Source organism: Perca fluviatilis, chromosome 14 (genome assembly GCF_010015445.1).
Source record: "Perca fluviatilis chromosome 14, GENO_Pfluv_1.0, whole genome shotgun sequence".
Classification (NCBI taxonomy): Eukaryota; Metazoa; Chordata; class Actinopteri; order Perciformes; family Percidae; genus Perca; species Perca fluviatilis.
The window spans coordinates 34,401,808-34,412,374 of NC_053125.1; the positions used below are offsets into that span (position 1 = coordinate 34,401,808).

Consider the following 10,567-nt stretch of genomic DNA (forward strand, 5'->3'; position numbering starts at 1 on the left):
AGTATGGGTGGTTTGTTCCTCCACTAATATGACCCACAGGATCATTTCATAACACTGAGTGTATGTTTGTGTTAGAAACAATAAAAATAACTCAGTGATTTGTGCATTTGGTGATTCCATAACTAATATTTGCATTTACTTTGTTTACTTGTCACTGAATTCTCTCTACTGTATAATCCACTATATGTATTTGCAATGACATAGAAATTTCTCACTATCATGTTACAGATTTTTTTTATATATATATAATAAAACAAAATCTGATGAATCTGGATAAACGTTGTAAGTGAACCCTTTGTTTTGTTATTTTGTAATATTTTTATTTGACTGCGATGCTCACGACATATACAGTAAGTATTTCATCACCACAGTTGACTATGTACTACTCCTACTGACAGGACACGCCCACCAAAGTGTATGTATAAAAAGAGCAGTCAGTGGTGACTACTCTTATCAAAAGAACAGTTCATCAAAGGAACATTTTGGTCTCATTAACACAAGGTAAGAGAGGCTTTCGTGGAATTTAAAAGACCAATTTAATAGAAGGTCTTATAATGCCATTTTCATTGTGATAGCAGTATTTAAAAGATTTTTGGGACTCCAGTTTGATCTAGTGGTAGTTTACCTAATCCATGCTGAGCAGCCGGGAATGGTTATCATTGATCTCTCCCCACCAGGATTCTGCTGCTTTCCAGAGTGAAAATGGTGAATTATAAAGTGACTCTATCCACTGGCGATCTTGCCTATGCCACCACTTTTAACAAGGTCTTCATTAAGCTGGTAGGAACAGATGGGGAGAGTGAACGCACGTGGCTCAAAGGAGCTTTACAATTCACCAAAGGAACAGTGAGTCCTAAATATCCCTCTTTCTGTTTAAATGTAGTACATGCTTCCTCAAAGTTGCCTATATGAGATCTTATTCACATCAAATACTGTGATTATATTGCACAAGTTTGATTTTCTCCACCCTTTACATTTAGGGATTGTATAATTATTGAGATGTTATGGCTCAGTTCTTGGTTATCAAATACCTCTATCTTCATCTCTTGTTTTATGTTCTGGCTGTTTTAAATGTAGCTGGCAGGTTTTCACAATTCAATTGAAAATTATTTAAATGTAACAATATATTAACATTTTAAAGCACTTAAATATATATTAAGTAAACTTAAGTCACTTAGCGATCACATGCAGTGAATATTTAATATACTTTTACGTCCGTTTTGGTGAGCCCAGAGGGAAAATATGGTATTTTAAAAGTAGCCTACATTTACGGTAGCTAGCTAACGGTAGACTACAGAGAAAGTGGGATATTTTTACATCCGTTTCGGAGTTATAGAGGGAAAATATTTCAGTCGACACATTAAGCAGAACCAAAATGAGGAACCAAAATGTACATTCTAATCCGGTCCGATTCCTGCCATGTGCGTAGGAACCGGTTCCACAGTCGAACCGGGTCTCGGTACCCAACCCTAGGTAGGACAGGCCAGGTTAATGGAATGAGCAGGTAATAGACCTTTTTCACGGCAGACATGTTGACATGTCATAGTAGGAAAAGCACAGGTATAGTCTAACCATTAATGATGGCTGCATTCCACTTAGGAGAGGTCCTGGTTTTAAACCATTACTGATGGCTGCATTCCACTTAGGAGAGACCCTGGTATTTTTATTTTTTATTTAACCTTTATTTAACCAGGAAAGTCCCATTGAGGTTAAAAACCTCTTTTTCAAGGGAGTCCTGGCCAAGAGGCAGCAAAAACACAATCAATTACAAATATTTAAAAGTTATACAACACAAATAATTAGAAACATTTACAATTTGAACAGGTCATTTCAGGTTCTCTCAATCTGGTATTAAACCATTACTGATGGCTGCATTCCACTTAGGAGAGGTCCTGGTTTTAAACCATTACTGATGGCTGTATTCCACTTAGGAGAGGTCCTGGTATTAATCCATTACTGATGGCTGCATTCCACTTAGGAGAGGTCCTGGTATTAAACCATTACTGATGGCTGCATTCCACTTAGGAAAGGTCCTGGTATTGTGCATGCTGACTCACTGAAATAGCTTGCTGGGACACTTGCTCTGTGTGTGTGTGTGTGTGTGTGTGTGTGTGTGTGTGTGTTGTGTGTGTGTGTGTGTGCTTACTGGGACACTTGATGGAACTGAGCCATCCTTAAGGTTATCAATTTCAGCTGTGCTTTTCAAAATGTCTGGTCTATACAGAGCAGGAGGGAGTGGCAGAGTGGGCAATGTTTCTAACGAACTAAAGCATGGCTGAAGTAGCACTTGAAGCAGTTCAATATATTTGATGAAGTTGCATGATTCTTGCAATTTTTGGGTTGTATCCAAATGGTTGAATGCACTTGTTGTAAGTTGCTTTGTATTGTAATGTCAAGTAATGTATAAACACTTTTATTTCTTTTTTTACTCCAGTTAATATCCTGCCCTGTTTCCATTGGAAAGCTGGTCCTGATAGAGCTGGACAAACAGCCTCTCCCACTGTTCCGTGAAGACTCTTGGTTCCCCGCCAAGGTGGAAGTGAAATCTCCTGAGGGAGATACCTACACCTTTCCTATCTACCGCTGGATCACTGACAGCAAGGTGCACCGCTTCCGAGAGGGAACAGGTTTGTCTAAATTAGCTTGGCATCCTGTACGCTGTTCACTGACCACAGAAGACATAAAATAAAGACACGTTCTGCCAGCTGGTCTCTAAAAAGGCTGAACTTAATTCATGCCAACATACTATACTGTATATACAGTATAAACAAATTCAACCTGTGTTGTGATTGTGGTTCTTTCTCCAAGCTCTGAGAGTCTTCGAAGACAACAATCATCTTGGCAGGTACAGTCGGCAGATGGAACTGGGTCAAAGAGAGAAGGACTATCGGTGAGAGCTCAGAACAACACATTTTTATTTCATGCACTCCAAAACTAACATGCCTCCAAACCTCCTCCACCTTTGGTTAATATACATTCATGGCACACAATGAGAAATGAACCACAATATGACATTGTTACACCTGCCAGGGTTTATTTAAATTAATTTTACTATAACATACAGTATGCTGCAAAATTGCAATATTAGATAGATAAATACATGCCAAGGAAAGTACATTATTCTTAGATAAATGGGAGTTACACTGGTATGTAATCCAAAGTTCCTTACCTCTCTGCTCTTCTATATTTATTCCAGCTGGCATGTGTATGTAGAAGGAATACCCCACTGCATGAAGTCAACGAACCTTCATTCTTTGCCTTGTGAGATCCGCTTCTCCTTTACTAAGAACACAGAGTTTCTCTACACTGCAGCCACCGGGTAAGGTCCTCAATTTCTGTCAGAAATCTATCTGTGTTACTATGTACCTGACTATCAATGCGATTTAAGGCAGTGTAATGAAGTTACTCTACTTTTATTTTCTAGGCTGACTGAACTGCAACTTAAGGGTCTGGCTGATTGCAAGAAGAACTGGACAAATATTGATGATATCAATCGGGTGTTCTGCTCCAAAAGGGACTGACATATCAGGTACTATCATGGACGTTTTTGAAATACTTGATACTGTATTTATAGTAGTACACAAGGGTCGGACTGGGGGAAGGGGACTGAGTACACAGCCCCTCATGTGAGGAGGGTCCAAAAGATACTAGAATGAATAGCTGTCGATGGGGAGGGGCCCATAGAAAATACCTTTCTAGGGCCCAGAATTTTGTATACGCCCTGGTAGTACACTACACTGTATTTACTCAGATATCCGACTTCATTCCTACCAAAAAACAACTACTAAATAGTTTATTGGCTTCTGTACTTGGCACAAAAGGTGACAGAAGTAAACATATCTAAACATAAGTTAGGGTTTCCTAATTTTATGATTTGTCCATGTGTAACACATTGTTTTCCTTGTTTCAGGTTCACATGCAGTGTACACATAAGCTGATAACAGTGGCAGAGTAAGATTTTCTAGCCAACAATTTGAAACTCAGTCAAGTTTAACTCTATTAATTTTCCAGACTATGTCCAGGAACATTGGAAGGAGGACGCTTTTTTTGGCTACCAGTATCTAAATGGTCTCAACCCCATGTTGATCCGGACGTTGTTCAGCTCTGCCTGATAACTTTTCTGTCACTGATGACATGGTCTCCCTCCATGGTCATAGCTTGAGAAATGAAATGGAGGTGAATATCCTGATCTTGATTGACCTTAGTATTTGAAACAATAGTGTTCTGCCCCATGACATGTTCAATTAGGAATTGCATGGTGAATGTTTACTTAGTGTATGTAATATCCACACTGTATGCATGTGAGTCAAATAGTTTCTCATCCTCACTAAACTTTCAAACAGAAAGGCAACATATTCCTGTGTGACTACAAGCTTTTGGATGGAGTGAATGCAAACACCATCAATGGGAAGAAGCAGTACTTGATGGCTCCCCTCGTCCTGCTCCATGAAACACCTGATGATAAACTGATGCCAATTGCTATACAGGTGAGATTAGCTCTCAAATGTAGCTTATAGTGAAGCTTTAGGTTAGGGAGTAATCCCTCTTCCCGGACTGACAGACATGCACTACTATACTGTATATGTCATATATGGTATATGTATACAGGGTAGACAGAAATACCTTTAGTAAAATTATTAAAATTACTAATGGAGAGCAAACATACTGCATATGAAGAAAAATATATATTTAAGGTATTTTCATTGTAATTGCCAGACAGCATACCTCTCTCTTTCCTTTTGTCAAAGACATAAGAAGTTAGACATGAAATCATTGATGATTGATGATCAACTGATCCTGTGCTCTGACCTGGGATTCAATGAAAATCTGATCAACTAACTGAATAGCAGAAGAAACCTTTAGTAAATAGACGACAACATACAACAATTACAGAACATTCTTTAACATTGATAACCAGTACTGGAAATGGATCCATTGGATTGAATAAACCACATCCCCCTTTCCTTCTCCTGCAGCTGAAGCAGACTCCGGCAGAATGACAACCCCATCTTCTTTCCTACCGATTCTGAATACGGTACTTGTCCGGCCAAGATTTTTGTGAGGAGTGCAGATTTCAGTGAGCATCAACTCAATGTTCACCTGCTGCGCCATCTGCTGGCTGAAGTGTTTGCAATCTCAATGCTGCGTAATGTGCCAATGGTGCATCCACTGTACAAGGTAACTGAAGGCTGAATACTCAACTTACTGTAGTTGTAGTTTTATCAACTTGATTTTATCTTCCAAAGTAGATGAATCATGTTTGTGTGTTTTATTTTGCAAGCATTTTCTCTGCTACGCGGTATAGAAGCATCAAGCTTTCTGACTTTGTTAACATGTAATAGTGTTACTAACAGAGTTCCCTCCTTCCCTCAGCTCCTCATACCTCACACTCGCTACACTCTACAGATCAACTACTTAGCTCGAAGTCTTCTAATATCTAAGACTGGAGTTTTTACACAGGTACGTAAAGCTCACTAAACAACGTTTTTGTTTCAATGTAATTTACAGTATTTGTGTCTAACTACATCCCTTACATATCTGACTGTTATCTAGTTTGCAGCTTCTGGTGGAGGGGGTATGATAACAATCCTGAAGAGATCACTGTCCTCAATGACCTACAGCTCCCTCTGCATACCAGAGGACATTGCTGAACGTGGTTTGGAGGCTGTGCCAAACTTCTACTACAGGGATGATGGACTCAAGCTTTGGGATATCATCCAAAGGTAGTACAGGTGGAAAAAAGTAGCCCCAAAATCCTGCCCTCTTTAGTATCTAGCGTTTGTTCTCTTATGTAACTCAGTTCAATTTCTCATGAATCATTTTGAGTCAGCCAACATTTGTGTAGGGTTTCCTGTCCATAATCTAAAGGTATTAACTACTAATCTGCAACATTTGAGCTCCACCACGCCTATTAATGTCTTTTTCCAAATAACCTTAACAACAGGCCGAACACCTACAGTACTTTGACATCCCTGATGAAGTTACCTCATGTTACAACACTACGGGCACGCACTCTACCATATGAGCTACCCAGGGGCCCTAGCTACTGCCTCTTGATTTGAGTAGAGTGGCAGTTGGTAATGAAATTTTATCAATATTCCTGCCTGAAATACTTTGATAGAGAATCTCGATGAGATGAGAGACATCCTTACACTTAAACATTGAAGGTGTCAGTTTCAATAAAAAACTATAATCAGTGTGGTTGAGTCCTGTAGCTCTGAGGTGATAATGAGTATAATCATTTGTAATGGCAGAGGGGACTGTATTGGAATGACAGAATATGAAATGTGCACTTCTTTTGGTGGATGATTCACCTACATAAATGGTATGAATATAAACATATTTACTTTCTTCCCCGAGTTAGATGTGAGAAGATTAATAATTTTGTGTTTTAAGTTACGGGCACCGCCGCGCCAAGAGGCTATTATCTTAGTTTGCAACAAGACTGATCTCTCCAAATGTCCAAAAATACGACCACCAAAGCCCTACCGCTGTAAAACCCAGATCATTACTTGCTCCAAATGTTTGGGGTGGCGGTAGCTCAGTCCGTAGGGAGTTGCGTTAGGAACCTGAAACTAGCTGGATCAAGCCCCGTAAGGACCAAAGTCAGAGTGTGGATTTCAGGCCTTTGTGTGATTTCTAACAAAACAGAATGTAAATTGTAATTTCCCACTCAATAATAAAATAATAGTCTCACTACTGCAGTGTGTATAACAATACATATCTCAACTAGGAATGTGCTTTATATTTTACCTATCTACATTTCTCAAAGGTTTGTGCAAGGAGTGCTCAGCTTCTACTACAAGAATGATGCTGAGGTCCAGAAAGACTCCGAACTGCAGAAGTGGATTTCAGACATTTTTGAACATGGATTTCTTTCCCAAGCACGCCGGGTGAGTTTTAATTTAAAAAAGCTTATTATGGTGATAAATGATGCTTTATGTGCACATTTAGATATTATATTATCATGTTGCAAACATAACTCAACTAGTCAACTGGATGTCTTTGAGTCAGTTTATTCTTTCTAATCTCCAGGAATTCCCGCAGAGCTTCACCTCCGTGTGTTGAGTTGGTCAAGGTTTGTCACCATGGTGATCTTCACTTGCTCAGGACAGCACTCAGCTGTGAATGCTGGACAGGTGAAGCCTTTAACTAACCCTATTTTTGTGGAATTGTGTTGCAGTTTAGTTCTGAACTGAAGAAAGATGGAAGGCATTAACAAGAGTCTACAGCACTAACAGGTCTGTGATGCTGCACTTGTCACAGTGATGCTTTCAACTAAATGCAACACGTGATAAAATACTCACAATGAAAGCGTAACATGCTGACTTTTGTAATTATGTTTGCAAAGTTCACAATCTTAGTTCACTATGTTAACATGCAAACATTTAGTAATTAGCACAAAACACAAACAACAGCTGAGACAGATGGAAATGTCAGTTTTGCAGGTATTTGGTCATAAAGATTGGACAAATATAATTTTGATGTGATGATGGTGCTGGATGACAAGTCAGAGGATCACCAAAGTGATTCCAACATGAATGTGAACGCGATTTAATGACAATCTAGCAAATAAAGTTGTTAAACTGAAAACCCCAAATGTTAACCTCATTGTGGCACTAAGTAAAAGTCAGGGGATCACCAAAGTCATTAGGATCATCCTCTGGGGACCATGAATCAGTGTGGACGAAAGTGGTGAACCCGACGTGACCTATTGACTGACAGCGTGACTTCAAGGAGTATTAAAGTGTAACTCTGCCCAAAATGCAACCTACAACCTTGTTGTGAATGTACCCAAGTTAAACTTTAGTTTAAAAGCATATTTAGGGCCGAAAGGCCTTACTTTTAAGACTGACCGTATTTTCATTTTTCAGTCAAATGGCCCTTTGAATGGAAGTGCTAGGGGCACTACTATGATAGCATCAAAATCACTATTTTTAAAACACTAAGGGACGTTTGGTTATTTATTTAAGGGGCCTCTTCGCCCGACAATACATTTTGTATGACCCTCCAAAATGATTAGGAAAAGAGGCATAACCCTCCCCAACATTTCATTGATGCCTGCTATGCTGGTTTAGCTTGGTAAAGACGATACCAGATGCCCATTGTTTGTTTTACAGCTTTTAGATAATGGCGGCTAACCTCTGCTTTCTCATCTTACGGATCACACTCCTGTGTTATGGTGTGGGGGCCATTTCAGTAGATTTACTTTACTAACATTGTTGAGGAAAACACAATAAGCATGGAAACTAAAGTACACACTTACTGCATTACTTCAAATACTTAGTTACTCTCTAGTATAAACTAGTATTCACATGAAATAAAACAATAAAACATTGAGACCATTCAACAAAGTACACTGGGTAATAATCAATCGCCAATCATGCGGCAGTCTTGGAACGCAATAGACAGACGGTGGCGGAATAATTCAATTAACATGTAACAGTGAACAATCAGTGTTCGACCTACAGTCTGTTGAGAGTGCATCTCCAAACGCAAGCGCAATCACACCATAAAATGTTAAAACACGTTAAGAAAAAGATCCGTATTTTGCGCGTAATCCAATGACACGAAAAAGTAATCTACAGCGATCGGTAGATCCACAAAAGGGTCCGCGGTTTATCCAGCAAGGCCTATATGAGTGTCACATTCACCAGCCAGCTCCAAACAGGTGAAAGAGGCCTCCTCACTTTGCCATTTAAACAAAGTGGCATAAACGTGAAAAGTCCAAATTTACAAAACGCAAGAAATCGGCGACATCAAATTTACATACATGGCATTTAGGAAACCTTTGTATGTTAGCGTTGGCATGGCAAGATGTCCCATCGTCAGCCAGGTAATATTTTTTATTAAAGCAGTATATGAAATCAGATGTATTACCTACCACCATTTAGTTGATTTGTGTTTAAAAATATTTATAAAATATCTGGTCATGCCAAACGTGAGCGCTAATTATTCTGCACTCATTTTTTTAAACAATGCAATTACCCGTTTCCAGGCCACAGGAAGCAGTGCACCTCTTGCCCTTGTAAACTCCGCGTGGCGCGGTCAGACCCATCTAACTGGAATTGTAAGAGTGGGGGCGAAGCTTATACATGGCGGCATTATTCAATACTGCATGCAGTTAATAGAGTAAAGAGGGAGAAACACCCCATGGCTTTATTATTCAATACTGCATGCAGTTAATAGAGTAAAGAGGGAGAGAAACACCATGGCTTTATTATTCAATACTGCTTTAAAGTTAATAGTAGAGTAAAGAGGAGAGAACACCATGGCTTATTATTCAATACTGTACGGGTTAATAGTAGAGTAAAAGAGGAGAGAACACCATGGCTTATTATTCAATACTGTACATGCAGTTATTAGAGTAAAGAGGGAGAGAACACCATGGCTTATTATTCAATACTGCATGCAGTTAATAGTGTAGAGTAAAGAGGGAGAGAACACTATGGTTTATTATTCAATACTCAAAAATGCAGTTACTAGTAGAGTAAAGAGAGGGGCAGGAACACCATGGCTTATTATTCAATACTGCATGCAGCTAAGTAGAGTGTAAGAGGAGAGAACACCATGGCTTATTATTCAATACTGCATGCAGTTAATAGAGTAAAGAGGGAGAGAACACCATGGCTTATTATTCAATACTGCATGCAGTTAATAGAGTAAAGAGGGGGGGAGAACACCATGGCTTATTATTCAATACTGCATGCAGTTAATAGAGTAAAGAGGGAGAGAACACCATGGCAGTATTATGAATAATTGGAGCCCAGGGTCAGTGTAACTCATCAGTTCAATGTTCTAAGCACAAATGGACATTTGGAAAAACAGAAAAATGGGTTAAAATATCAAATTTTTCATTTTTTTCCACCGTGACAAATAAAAAAAAATTGGATTTTTAAACTGTTTTTCCAATTTTCTGTTTGTTATTCAGAGGATCAGAAATTTAGAAAATTACAAAATTGTGTCTGAGCTCCAATTATTCAATACTCCAATGGTATTTTCTTCCTCTACTTTGCAGAATATGCAGGTCACTAACTGCATATGGATGAAAAAAGAAAAAAACTGATAGACTTTGGGGTCAGAGGTGCAACTGATGGTTTCGAGTGGGGGGGCGGGGCGTAGCTAGGTGGAACGAGGGAGAGAACACCATGGCTTATTATTCAATACTGCATGCAGTTAATAGAGTAAAGAGGGAGAGAACACCATGGCAGTATTATGAATAATTGGAGCTCAGACACAATTTTGTAATTTTCTAAATTTCTGATCCTCTGAATAAAAACAGAAAATTGTGAAAACAGTTTAAAGATCCAATTTTTTAATTTCTCAAGGTGGAAAAAAATGTAAAATTGGATATTTGAACCCATGTTTCTGTTTTTCCAAATGTCCGTTTGTGCTTAGAGAATTGAACTGATAAGCGTTACACGGACCGTTACACTGACCCAATAGGAGAGCTGTTTTAACGCACCTTTGTTCCTCTGTTGTTGATCCAGCCATGCGCTCATTGTTTGAAAGTGATACTTAAACACAAATATCCTAGAAATAGAAATAGATCTTTACCATCCTACCT

General features: G+C 38.9%; 1 pseudogene; it reads left to right on the forward strand.

Annotated features, from left to right (window-relative positions):
- The first annotated feature begins 470 nt into the window (after positions 1 to 470).
- Positions 471 to 7,068, forward strand: LOC120572622 (annotated as a pseudogene).
- The last annotated feature ends 3,499 nt before the right edge of the window (positions 7,069 to 10,567 follow it).